Source organism: Mastomys coucha, unplaced genomic scaffold (assembly GCF_008632895.1).
Source record: "Mastomys coucha isolate ucsf_1 unplaced genomic scaffold, UCSF_Mcou_1 pScaffold15, whole genome shotgun sequence".
Classification (NCBI taxonomy): Eukaryota; Metazoa; Chordata; class Mammalia; order Rodentia; family Muridae; genus Mastomys; species Mastomys coucha.
Window position 1 is genome coordinate 57,210,028 of NW_022196897.1, and position 12,322 is coordinate 57,222,349.

Sequence of the window (12,322 nt, forward strand, 5' to 3'; positions counted from 1 at the left end):
TAGCATAGGAAAGAGCAAATTCTCTACACTCCTTTTCTCTCAAAGGATACTTCATTAGTCTGGCCTTTTTTTGTTTTGTAGTCAATGGCTGGGTAGAAAAACAAATGAGATGACTTTGGAATTATCTGGAATCTGCAAACTGGAAGGAATGGACATCTTCACTGAAGGGATCTTTTGGTTTTGCTTTCTTGGGTTGTTTGTTTATCATCTTGTTTGGTTTGGCTTGGCTTAGTTTGGTTTTTTTAAGACAGGGTCTCTGCATAGCTCTGGTTGTCCTAGAACTCACTATATAAACCAAGTTGGCTTTACCAAGGAGTTCTACCTGCCTCTGTCTTAAAGGCATGTGCCGCTACACCTGGCCCACTATAGGAATCTTTTCAATCCACAAATGTGGTTGTAACCTTTTGTTTTTTGTTGTTTGTTTGTTTTGTTTTGTTTTGTTTTTTGAACCAGTCACCTTTTATTGTACACTAGTTCTCAGTCAGGGTATGACGGTTCAGCCAGTTGAATTCTTCCTAGGTCGGAGTGGGGCAGGCAGTTATGCTTGGCCATGCGGTGCCCTCCAGCGACCCCTCTTTCAGTGGTACTTGCGTCACCGCTCATGTTTGAGTTCCTCGTAAGAAATGCAGTAGCTGAAAACCACATAGGCTGCCAGTACCATGTTAATCCCCGAGAGGCCACCTTTCCAAACGTTGATGTATTTGTTGTAATACCAGTCATTCCCTCTCCAAAAGGCTCCTGCAATGCCACTGGGGGTGAAATCCCGCATCAAGATCCAGCTTGGCAGCTCTCCAAGTTTAACCTCCATGAGCTTCTTCTCCTTCAATGGCACAAGCGACGCCATCTTGAAGTTCTTGTAACCTTTTGTTTTATCCAAATGTTTCTTCTCTCTGTAATGATTTTAAAAAATCATACAGGAAAAATGTTTTAGCAATTTCATTAGTTTTATTTCTGTGCACCTTGTATAATTTACTGTTATTTAAAATACTGTTTTAAATCTCTATCATTTATGTATGTTTTGCCTTCATATATGTCCGATACTATGAGTATGCATGATGCCCACTGAGACCAGAAAAAGATTTATCAGATTCCCTGGAACGGAGTTCCATATGGTTGTAAGCTACCACTTGGGAGTTGGGAAGCCAACTGAATCCTGGGCAAGGGCAATGAGTGCTCTGGACCATTGACTCATCCTTAAGCCCTCTAAAATATTTTGGGATTTTTTAAAAAGAAAAAAAAATTCTATTTGTTACTTGTTTTTAAGGAAATGTTTTTGTTTTTTTGCTAAGTGGACCCACTCATTTTAATCATGTCTATAGAAACTGCTGGGTTTTCTATACACACAAGTGTATTTTAGGCAAGCACTCATCTGTAATCATCAATTTTCGTTCTTGCCTGATAGTCTTGAGTTACTGCCTGTATCATTTGGCTGTTACTTTACAGTCTACCTCCAAACAAGCACATATTTCTCACAAGTCTCTGGGGTATCTGAATATCGCTATTGATTTTAGCTAGTCATGTGTCTATCTGCAATTAGCTGCAGAACAGCTAAGCAGCCTGGCCAATCTGGGGAGTTCTCACACTGGGCTACAGCAGAGAGAGCCGGGTCAGCTTAGTGGGTACACGTGGTCAGGCAGTGGCAGAATATAAGAGATCTGGGAAAGGAGGGAGGAGGCAAGGAGGGGTGGTGGGGCTGTCTCAGAGCTGGCACAGTGTCAATTCTACCATATTCCTGTAAACAAAGCAAATCACAAGTATGGCCCAGATTCAGTGAGTGACTGGAGAACATGCAAAGTTAGTGACATTGGTCAGGGCAGATACAGGTAGAGGCTAGGAATCTGGACCCTTTTAAAGGATCTGACTGCTATATTAAATGAGTGAGCTTTCCAGTTAAGTATTAAACTAAACAAGTACTAAAGTAGGAAGGTTGATGGGTGGTACTCTTGTCTCTTTCCTAATCCCAAAGAGAAATCCTCAGTGTTTTCCTATTATACGGCATTTATTGTTCATTCCCAATCTTAAGAAGGGCTTTTCTGCTGGGCAGTGGTGCAGTATGCCTTTAATCCCAGCACTTGAGAGGCAGAAGCAGGCGGGTTTCTGAGTTCAAGGTCAGCCTGGTCTACAGAGTGAGTTCCAGGACAGACAGGGCTACACAGAGAAACCGTGTCTCAACAAAAAACAAAAAGAAAAACAAAACAAAAAAAAAGAAGAAAGAAAAGAAAGAAAGAAAGAAAGAAAGAAAGAAAGAAAGAAAGAAAGAAAGAAAGAGAGAAAGAAAGGGCTCTTCTTATAAAGTGACAGAGTTTTATGAAATACCTATCCACTGTATAATCAAATAATCCTGTGATTTTTATCATTTATTTTGTTAGGATAGTTACACTCATTTTCTCTCTTTAATTTTATTTTTTTTTACTACAAGGAATTGAGCCCAGAACCTCATGTATTTTAGGCAAGCACTCTATCACTGATCTACCCAAATCACATTACTTTTCTCATGTTAAACCAATCTTGTATTTTTGCATTAAATAACTTTCTTATATGATGGTATCATTTTACATTGTGTTCAAATTGTTTTCTAAATGTCAATGCTCACACTGGTTAACATATGAATGTATTCTCATAATGTCCCAATTTGTCTTTCTTTGGATTAAGATAATCTATGATGTCTGCTCTGCTCTTATTAATTTTCCCTGAATAACCTTCCTACTGGTAAGAATGGGGTACTGATGTCACCTACTATCACAGTGCTGGAGTTCATCTATGGCTTTAACTCTAGTAGTATTACTTGAGTTATGATCTTGAGGGCACCTGTAGTTGTGCATATATGTTTAGATATGTTATGTCTTGAAGGATCGTCCCTGTATTAATTACTTTTCTGATAAAGTACCATGACCATGAAAGACTCTGTCGAGCCTTAGCTTACTGGGGACCCCCTAAATGAACCATGTGGAGCCTGGATCAATGCAAAAAGGAAGAGGAGAATGGAGACTGAGACTAACTTAGACTAACATGAGACTATGGAAAATATGTCTCATTCAAACTGGGGCAGTTCCCTTAAATAACACAAAATGACCTTTATCTCTTTCTACTGGTGTTGACTTTAAGATATCAGAATAGTGACTCTTGCTTGTTTCTTGGTCCCCTATACTTGGAATACCTTTCACAATCCTTTCATTAAGGTGATGTCAGTCTTTGGTGTGGCATGATTCTCTGGGCATCAAAAAGGAGCAAGATTCTGTTTTCTAGTCTATATTGCTAGTATATGTGTTTTGATTGATAAGTTGAATTGGTTGAGATTCAGAGGTGTATTGAAAGGTGTGTATTAAGGCCCATCATTTTGTTGATTTTGTAGTGTTTGCTATTTTCCTAGTGTTCATTTGCTTAAAATCTTCTTTTTTTTGTAGCTTCTTGGATGTGTTTATAATTCTATTCCATTTGTGGTACTACCTCCAGTATTCTCTGTAAGTGGCTTAGTAACATAAATTGCTTTAGTCGGCTTTTACCTTGGAAATTTTCTCTTTCTCCAATATGACAGTTTTGCTGGGTATAGTAGTCTGGATTAGCATCTATGATCTTCAAGACTTAAAGTACGTTGTTCCAAGCTCTTCTGGCTTTTACAGTTTCCATTGAGAAATTGGCTATTATACTGTTAGGCCTGCATTGAGCCTTATTCTTTTCACCCTTCAATACCCTTTTTGTTGGTGGTGTTTTGGATATTTGATGTTTTACCTATTATATGGCATGGGGTATTTCTTCTCTGGTCCTCACTATTTGGAGTTCTGTTTATATTTTGTACCTGGATGAGCATTTCTTTCCCAAGAGTAGGAGTTTTTCTTTACTTTGGCTTTATTAAAACTACTATCTATGGGGGCTGGACAGATGGCTCAGTGGTTAAGAGCACTGACTGCTTTTCCAGAGGTCCTGAGTTCAATTCCCAGCAACCACATTGTGGCTCACAACCATCCATAGTAGGGTTCGATGCCCTTTTCTAGTGTGTCTGAAGACATCAACAGTGTACTTATATTCATAAGATAAGTAAAAAATTAATATTTTTAAAAAGAAAAGAAGGAAGAAGAGAAGGAAGAAAGAAGAAAATATTATGCCTTTGCATGTGGTTCTCCTTTCATGCTCATAACTCATAATTTTTGGTCTTTTTCTAGTGTTTCACAGAATAGTATGTTCTATTCATACATATTCTTTAATTTCTCTTTGGCTTTAACTGAATAACCTAATTCCTTTAGGTTAGTCTCACACCTTGATATCCAGGCCTCCACATGACCCATTCTATTGGTGAGTCTTTAATTTGGTTTATTGAGTTTTCCATTGCCAGTATCATTTCAGTTTGTTCTCCAATATTTTTATTTTTTTGTTGAATTCTCTTTTCACATTCTGATTTGATTTTCTTATTGTGTTCAGCTGTTTGTGTTTTCTTGGAATTCATTCAGGAGATTATTCATACCCCCTTTGAATTCCTTCATGTGTTTGTTAATGTCCTTTTTGGAATCCTTGAACATATTTATAATCATTCCTTTGAATTCTTTGCCTAGAATGTCATCTAAGTCACGGTCATTGGAAGCCATTACCATGGAATTGGTCATTTTCCATTGTGGCTTTTTATAATCCTAGTGTGTTGATGCTGGGATTTGCTTGTCTAACATGTGATTATTGAGACTTCCTAGCACTCTTGAGTTAGGTTTGTTTGGTGCTTGGTAGTTCTGCTTCATGAGTCTTGGCTAGATTTGGTTGCTTAAGGTTCAGCTGTGAAGAGACTTGGTGTTGATTCATGAAAGGTATTGATGAAGGTGGCCATGGCTTTGTGGAGGGAAGGGTTACAATAAGACCTCTGATCTTTTAAACCAGTATCAGTGCAGTAGGGTATGGGAGTTTTCCAGAAGTGGTTCCACATGTTCTCTGATAATTAGAATCATGTTTTATACATGGAAGCTGGGGACTCCACAACCTCTAACTCCATAAGCTAGATGTGTAAGAAGCATTGTTTGTGTATGCCAGGTGTGGGTGGCACATTTCCCTGGTTATAGAGTATGCCCGATGGCCAAGGTATGTAAAGGGGATTAGAGAGGGTATTGTCTTATGGGTTGTCTTATGAGGTGCCCTGAGGGGAGCTATACCTCTACTGGGAGTTCCAGATCTCTCTGCTTGCCTGGTAGTTGAGTGGGCAGAGTGATGAATACGTGTCCTGAAGGCAGGAGACCAGGGACCTTGGGCAGATGAGGATGAGAACCTCACCTTTCCTAGTCAGTGCTGGCTAGGGGCAGGAAGAGTATGCCCCAGAAACAGAGGGTCTGGAAACCCTTTTTCTGTCCACAGTGTTTAGGAATGATGTTGTTGAGCTCTTCCAATAGTTTATGGCACTGAAGAAAAGTAAGACAAGCACAGATATCTACAGTAAGAATTGGAAAACAAGAACAGGAGTGGGCCAGAAGCAAGTATGTTGTGAAGGACACATTTAACCCAAATTTTGAATTGTCAGTAGAGAAGAAATGGGCAATGGCCATCCCATCAGGGGTGTCCCTGGACTGCCGTGGAGTCTTTGGTGTGGTTTAGAGAAAGTACCCGTCTATTGCACACACATTCAAGATAGCCCTATGCAAACAGTTCAAAATGTCAAGGCAGAACCAAACAAATGAGGCAGCTAGAAAATTCACTTCCTGATGTAGATTGGCAGAAACATAGACCTTAAACAAAAGGTAAAACTGAAGAAGCAACATGGAGGATTCCAGAGACTGTGCTGAGGAGTTTGGATCCAACTAGGATATAAGAAAACGAAAAAGATTTTGTTCAGGAGAACTGAACAGAGCTGAACATGGACAGAGCTGAGAACTTATTGTCAATGATATACAGAGGAAAAGAGAAAGGCAAGATCACCTAGAGGACTCATCAGGTGGTGTAGCAAAATACCAGGAAAAGAACACAAAGCTGAACAAATAAAAGTTGAGTGGAAAGAAGTGTGAAGCCCTCATGTCTGAAGAACTGTCCTTCACACATTACAGGTTGGAGATCTAGGGAAGTGTGGTGGTTTAAATAGGTATGACTCAAATAGATGCATGTGTTTGAATGCTTGGCCCATTGGGAGTTGGCACAGTTAGAAAGTATGGCCTTGTTGGAGTGTAGAGAGCTCTTGGGGCCACTTCTAGAAATTTGGCAAGAATTTCACATTGGGCCAGGACAGGGAAGTAGGCTCAGGCAAATCTTTGACACTGGGCTAGGACAAAGAAGTAGGCTCAAGATTTTGACCATCTTGATAAGTCCCTAAATACCACAGGACTTTGTTTATTGTCTTGTCTGTTCCTTCACTGTTTTTGTTTATTGCCTTGTTTATTCCTTGACCTAGAACTAACCTTATTCTTTGCTTGTTCTTAGAATGGTATAAAAGCAGACTGGAAAAAATAAACTTGCTTCAACTTCAGAATTATCTGGGGTCGTGTTACAATATTGTCTAATTGTCTTTTTTCTTTTCTTTCTTTCTTTTTTTTTTTTTTTTTTTTTTTTTTTTTTTTTTTTTTTTTTGTCTTTTCGAGACAGGGTTTCTCTGTGTAGCCTTGGCTGTCCTGGAACTCACTCTGTAGACCAGGCTGGCCTTGAACTTAGAAATTCACCTGCCTCTGCCTCCCAAGTGCTGGAGATTAAAGGCATGCACCACCTTTTTCTTTTCAATCCTTGCTTCCTCCCTGGAGAACCCATTGACTGACTGAGCTGGCTTGGTCATTGGAGGAAGCATGTCATTGTGGGATGGGCTTTGAGGTCTCCTGTGCTCAAGCTCTGCCCAGTATGGAATCCTGGCTCCTTCAACTGCCTTTGGATAATGGTATAGAATTCTTGCTCATCTAGCACCATGTGTGCCTACATGCTGCCATGTTTACCATGATGATGGTAATGGACTATTAAACCTCTGAAACTATAAGCCAGCCTCAATTAAAGGTTTTTCTTATAAGAGTTGCCTTGGTCATGGGGTCTCTTTGCAGGATTGAAACCCAAACTAAGACAGGAAGGGTACATTAAAAATGGCTTCATGAAAAAGAAATGAGTTGGAATCTTCTTATGCAGTATATTGACTGGGTGCCTGGACCAAGCATTTCAGGTTCCAGCAGCAAGAGATTATTCCATTCAGAAACTTGGGGATATAAGAAAGAAAAGCAATCCAAGGCAGTTTCATGACTGTCCAAATTTTTAGAATGGAAACCATCAGAAATCAAAAAGAAAGTTCATGATTGAGATTTAGAGCAGAGATGGGAGGGATGATATTTTTCGGTGTTTAAGAAAGAGATGACATGGCAAACTGAAAAGTCAGGCTTCAGGCTCTTTTTAATAATTAGTTACTGAAAAGTGACTTGCTCAGGGCAGTATATGGTAATATACGACCTTCAATAGAAAGAGGTTTACATATCACCTACACCATTTTATAGACATTTCAAAGCTCGGAGACTGTCCCTAAAGTAAATGTTTAGGGATTCCATTATTTTTTAATGCGCAGGATATAATAGTCAGATTTGTGGGAAATGAAGACTTTTCAAGAGATGTCGAAAATATTTTCTCCTGTGTTCTTTCATGTTTGTATAATGACTTGCTCACAGCACCAAATCAAATCACACTCAGAGGAATAAGTCTCTGGATGCATTGAAGACAGCTCAATAATGTCAACACCTGATTATTGATCAACCTAATTGGTTAAGTAACTGGATAGATAAACATTTCACACTGTGTCGATGTTTTAAGACCTGTTTGACTATTTTCACTTTAGGGGTTTGAATGAGAATGTCCTCCAGACACTGGGCTCAGATGTTTGAACTCTTAGTCCCTGGTCAGTTATGTTCGGGGGGAGGTGGGGAGGGAGGAATATGGCTTTGCTAGAGGCCAGGTTGGAGTGTTTAAAGCCTTGTGTCAGTTCTGGCTCACTCTCTTTGCTTGTTGCCATGCCTACCTGTCATGATGAACTTTTTATCCCTCTGGAACCATGAACTCTTCTTTCTGCCAGCTGCTTCTAGTCATGGAGTTTTAGCCCAGCAACAGAAAGGTAATTAATATATTTTTGAAGGGCCCAGCTAATTTCATTTTTAATACACTTCTCAAAAATATAACTGGGTGTATGCATCTACATGTGACCTGCTTGACACAGAAGAGACAAGTTGTGACTAAAGGGTGGTTGGGATGAACCCCTAACTTGGTTAATTTCTCAGCTAAGTGACCCTCGGGAATATACTGTGCCCCTTTGGTCAACAGATGCAAAGAATGTCAGTATTTTTCACACATGCTTGAACTGATATTTTAGTTCCCTCAGATTTGAAGATGTGTGAATTCATCCCTGAGGATTGACAGCAGGTGGTCTCATATCTTGTGCAAGGGTATGTGTGGAATCTGGGTTTTTTTTTTTTCAATAAAAATAATGGACCAATACTCTGACACCTGGGCTCTGGGTGGGCCAGGGGCCAGATGCTTCTGTGTACCAAGGGGCACTTGGAGAAATACTGGCATAATAGTCATTAGTCTGACCTCTTGTAAGCTGGGTTTAGAGTCCAAGAACCTCTTCTCATCTGACACCTCTCTCTGAAGAAGGGAGCTTCTACCAGATGCCCACTCTCACTTCTGCAGGTTAGAGGGGCAGGTGTGTTTCTGTGCGCTGGTCTCTTTTTTGTCTTTTTATTGCTTCTATACCTAGGCCGAGGTGAAAAAAAAATGCTCATGTCCAGCTATAAATCAGATAGCAATGTGAGCATTGAGACTAAAGGATTGGTATTAGGGACAGTTTGATCCTGGAACCAAACCATCAGGAGAAATCAGTTCATGTCTGCATCATCCATAGAGGAAGTGATTCTTCTCAAAGCAATAGACTTGTATGTATTAGGAGAACTCTTCAGCTTGGACAGCACTGCTTATTTGAACAAGAAGACAGGAAAAGGAATGGATACACAAAATGGTTACATGAAGCACATCCAGTTTTGTCTCTTCTCTTTCCTGGCTCTTCCTTCACCCCATCTGAAGATTGAAGCTACCATGTTGACTCAGAAGCGAAGGTATTCTTAGGGATAAAAGGCTGGTGACAAGGTCATGGTGACAGAAGCAGATCTACCTGGCCAGCACATTGTGAGCTTCAGTTGATCCAGCTATGTCATGGCCAGTTGGGTGTGCAACCTGTTTCTGTGGGGAAACTAGTCCTACAGTGGCAAGGTATTCTGTGTTAGATCTGTCCATGTCTCCACAATGCTGTAGAGTTGATGACCACTCATGGATCCAGCTGGCACTGTTCTTTGGTCATTCCTTACGATGAGGAAGACATATGGATAAAGACTCCAAAAGGTCCAGAAGCCTGCCTGTCTCCTGCATTACTGCCCTCTCGTTCCTTCTATTCATTATCTGGCTTTTTCCAAATAATACAGGCATGTTCCCTAAGTCTCAGGAGGCTAGAGGATCCAGGCTGAAGCTGACAACCTTGTGGTTAGGGTTTGTAGACAAAGGAGAAAAGCCTTCAACAAATAGGAAAATCCTTGTTGAATTAGAATTCTCTTATTAGACAGTTTTTAGTGTCTTGCACTTCGCTGACCAGCCGCATTGACGACAGAACACTGAGGCTCCTTCTCACGCGGTTTACTCAGGAATTCCTTTTCGTTACAGCTCTTTTAGGTTTCTTGGCGTTACAGCTCTTTCAGGTTTCTTGCTTCTGTGGAATGGCCCCGGCTGCCCAGCGAACGCTGCTTATATACCCGAGCCCGAGCTCTCTTGGCCCTCCTGGATTGGTCCTCCGGCAATCGCCTCATTAGCATGCACCCGGCTCGGGAGGGGTTTTGAGTATGCGCAGTGGAACTGTCTATCGCCATGGTGCATCAGAAACCAGCGCCACCATCCAAGCAGTTGCCTACATTTTAGGTTCTAGGTGGCTTACATAAAATTCTCTCTTAATTGTCACAATCTTATGCCATGTTGTAGAATAGCTTAGTGCCAAAGTGCTTGCCTGGGTTTAGTCCCCAATAATGAAAAGTAATACATACACACAAGCACACAAATACACACATACACACACATAGAGATAGATGCATGTATGTATAATAAACATGAAAAGTGATTAACTTTCTTAGCTTTTCTGAATTAAAGTTGAAAGAGCTGCCTTCAGACTCTGAGCCTAGAAACATTTTCATATAGAAGAAAGGAAATGTTAATTTGTTTATAATGTAATTGTACCACTAACCATGACTTTTTCTTTTGCAACTTAATTTTTTAGTAGTATCTATTTTGCATCTATTAAATAGTACTCTTTTCTTTTTAAAATCATCTTATTAGGACTTTACATAACATCAGAGACTGTCCATAGACTCAGTCTGTGTGTGTGTGTATGTATGTGTATGGATATATGTATATGTATGCTTATGTGTGTATGTATGTATGTGTGTATATGCATACATATGTGTATTTATGTGTGTATATGTGTGCTTATGTGTGTGTGTGTGTGGATATGTGGATATGTGTGTATATGTATGTATATGTGTTTATGTGTGTATATGTGTATATGTATGTGTGTGTATATGTGTGACTATGTGTGTATATTTGTATATGTGTGCTTATGTGTGTGTATATGTGTATGTGTGTGTGTCCTTCTCAAATATTGCTACCTTACCATCATTGTACAGAACAACTTAAAACAATCAATTGTTCTCACGTATTTTCATTCAAGGTTCTGTTCAAGTAAAAATGAGGGAGGGTTGGATTTTAAATAGGCATCTATCTTTAATTCCTAACAGTGAATGCCTTTCTTTGAGAACCTGCCATGATACTATACATAAGGAGAGAAACCATGGTGAAAATCACCAGGAAGAGGAGCAAGGGAGGTTGACATGAAAGCCAGCTTGCCACCCACCAGCCAGACGGGAAAACCTTGACCATTCATCAAATTGATGATGATCTGAATTGCCCAGGATTTTTTTTTAACAGAGACATAAGGTATACTTAGAAGATAAATTGCCTGAATGTCTGATTCACAAAATCTCCAGCCCCATCTAATGCTATTTTTAAAAATGGATGAATACATACATCTCTATTTCTTCTTTCTAGTCTGAGCAAGAGAAAGCTACTGCAACATTATGATCCAGGCCTCATTACCTTGTTAATTAGCTAGCATTTGTAAAGTGCTTTGAAGATGAAAAGCATCCTATAAATGCTAAGTATTATTAAATAATGTGAGAGGAAAATCATGAAATAGATACATTGTTAACATTAATTTGTATTTTATCTTTGCTTATCACTGTTTCCCTTGCAGCTGACATTTGGGGTCCAACTGTAGATAAACTCTTGGGGAGCCCTTGTCTGGTTCAGCTGTGACTCAGTATTGCAATAGGCTCCAAATGAATACTTTCTCCAAAATAAGCTTTCACACAGAAAAAAAAAAGCTATCCAGAGAGAGTCACAATTCAATTACTGGAGTCTTAACTAGTTAGACAAGTCACCTTTAGTCAATAGTTAAAAGAAAAGATGGTTCATGCTGGGTAGTAGCACACACCTTTAATCCCAGCACTCAGGAGACAAAGACAAGCAGATAGCTGAGTTCAAGGCCAGCCTGATCTACAGATCAAGTTCCAGGACAGTCAGGGCTATACAAAGAAACCCTGTCCTGAAAAGACAAAGCAAGAGAGAGAGAGAGAGAGAGACAGTGAGACAGAGACAGAGAGACAGAGACACAGACAGGGAGGGAGAGAAGGAGAGAGAGACAGAGAGAGAGAGAGAGAGAGAGAGAGAGAGAATGAAGATGTGTTATCTCAGAAGCAGTGAATAGAATCTCTGAAACCCAGTATGGTGTGGTTCTAGCCAGTAATCCCGCTACTTGGGAGGCAGAGACAAGAGCAATTTCTTGGGGTTCAAGACCAGCCAGTTCTACATACTGAGTTCTAGGCTAGCCCGCACTATATGATAAAGCCCTGCCTCAAGAAACAAAATAATTAGTAAAACAAGGTTTGTGCTTTGTTAAAGGCAGCAAAAAGAATACCAGCAAATAGATCAGCTGGAGTATATTGGGTGTAAAACATGTGAGTCTACTTTGCCCTGCTGCAGGGTCCTCTGTCCTGTTGCTGAGTCTCTCCGGCCGGCCAGCACATTATGGAGTGTTGACTGCTCTCTACATTCCCCTGTCATCAAAACAAGTTAAAGCGACTCTTCTGAAGCTGCAGACTGACTCCCTGTCATCTCGCCTCCTTCTCCTGGTGTGAAGTGGGCAGGAGGCAAAGCAGCTTTCAGAAGCCTTTGGCAGCCTGCCAAGAGCTGACACTCAGAAGAAAAAGCTAGAGGAGGGGAAAATCTTAAAATATGTCCACCATGAAGACTT

The 12,322-nt window shown here is 40.2% G+C and overlaps 1 pseudogene; it reads right to left on the minus strand.

The window, feature by feature from the left end:
* Positions 1–345: 345 nt before the first annotated feature.
* LOC116090285 overlaps positions 346–12,322 on the minus strand; it is a 44,205-nt pseudogene continuing 32,228 nt past the window's right edge.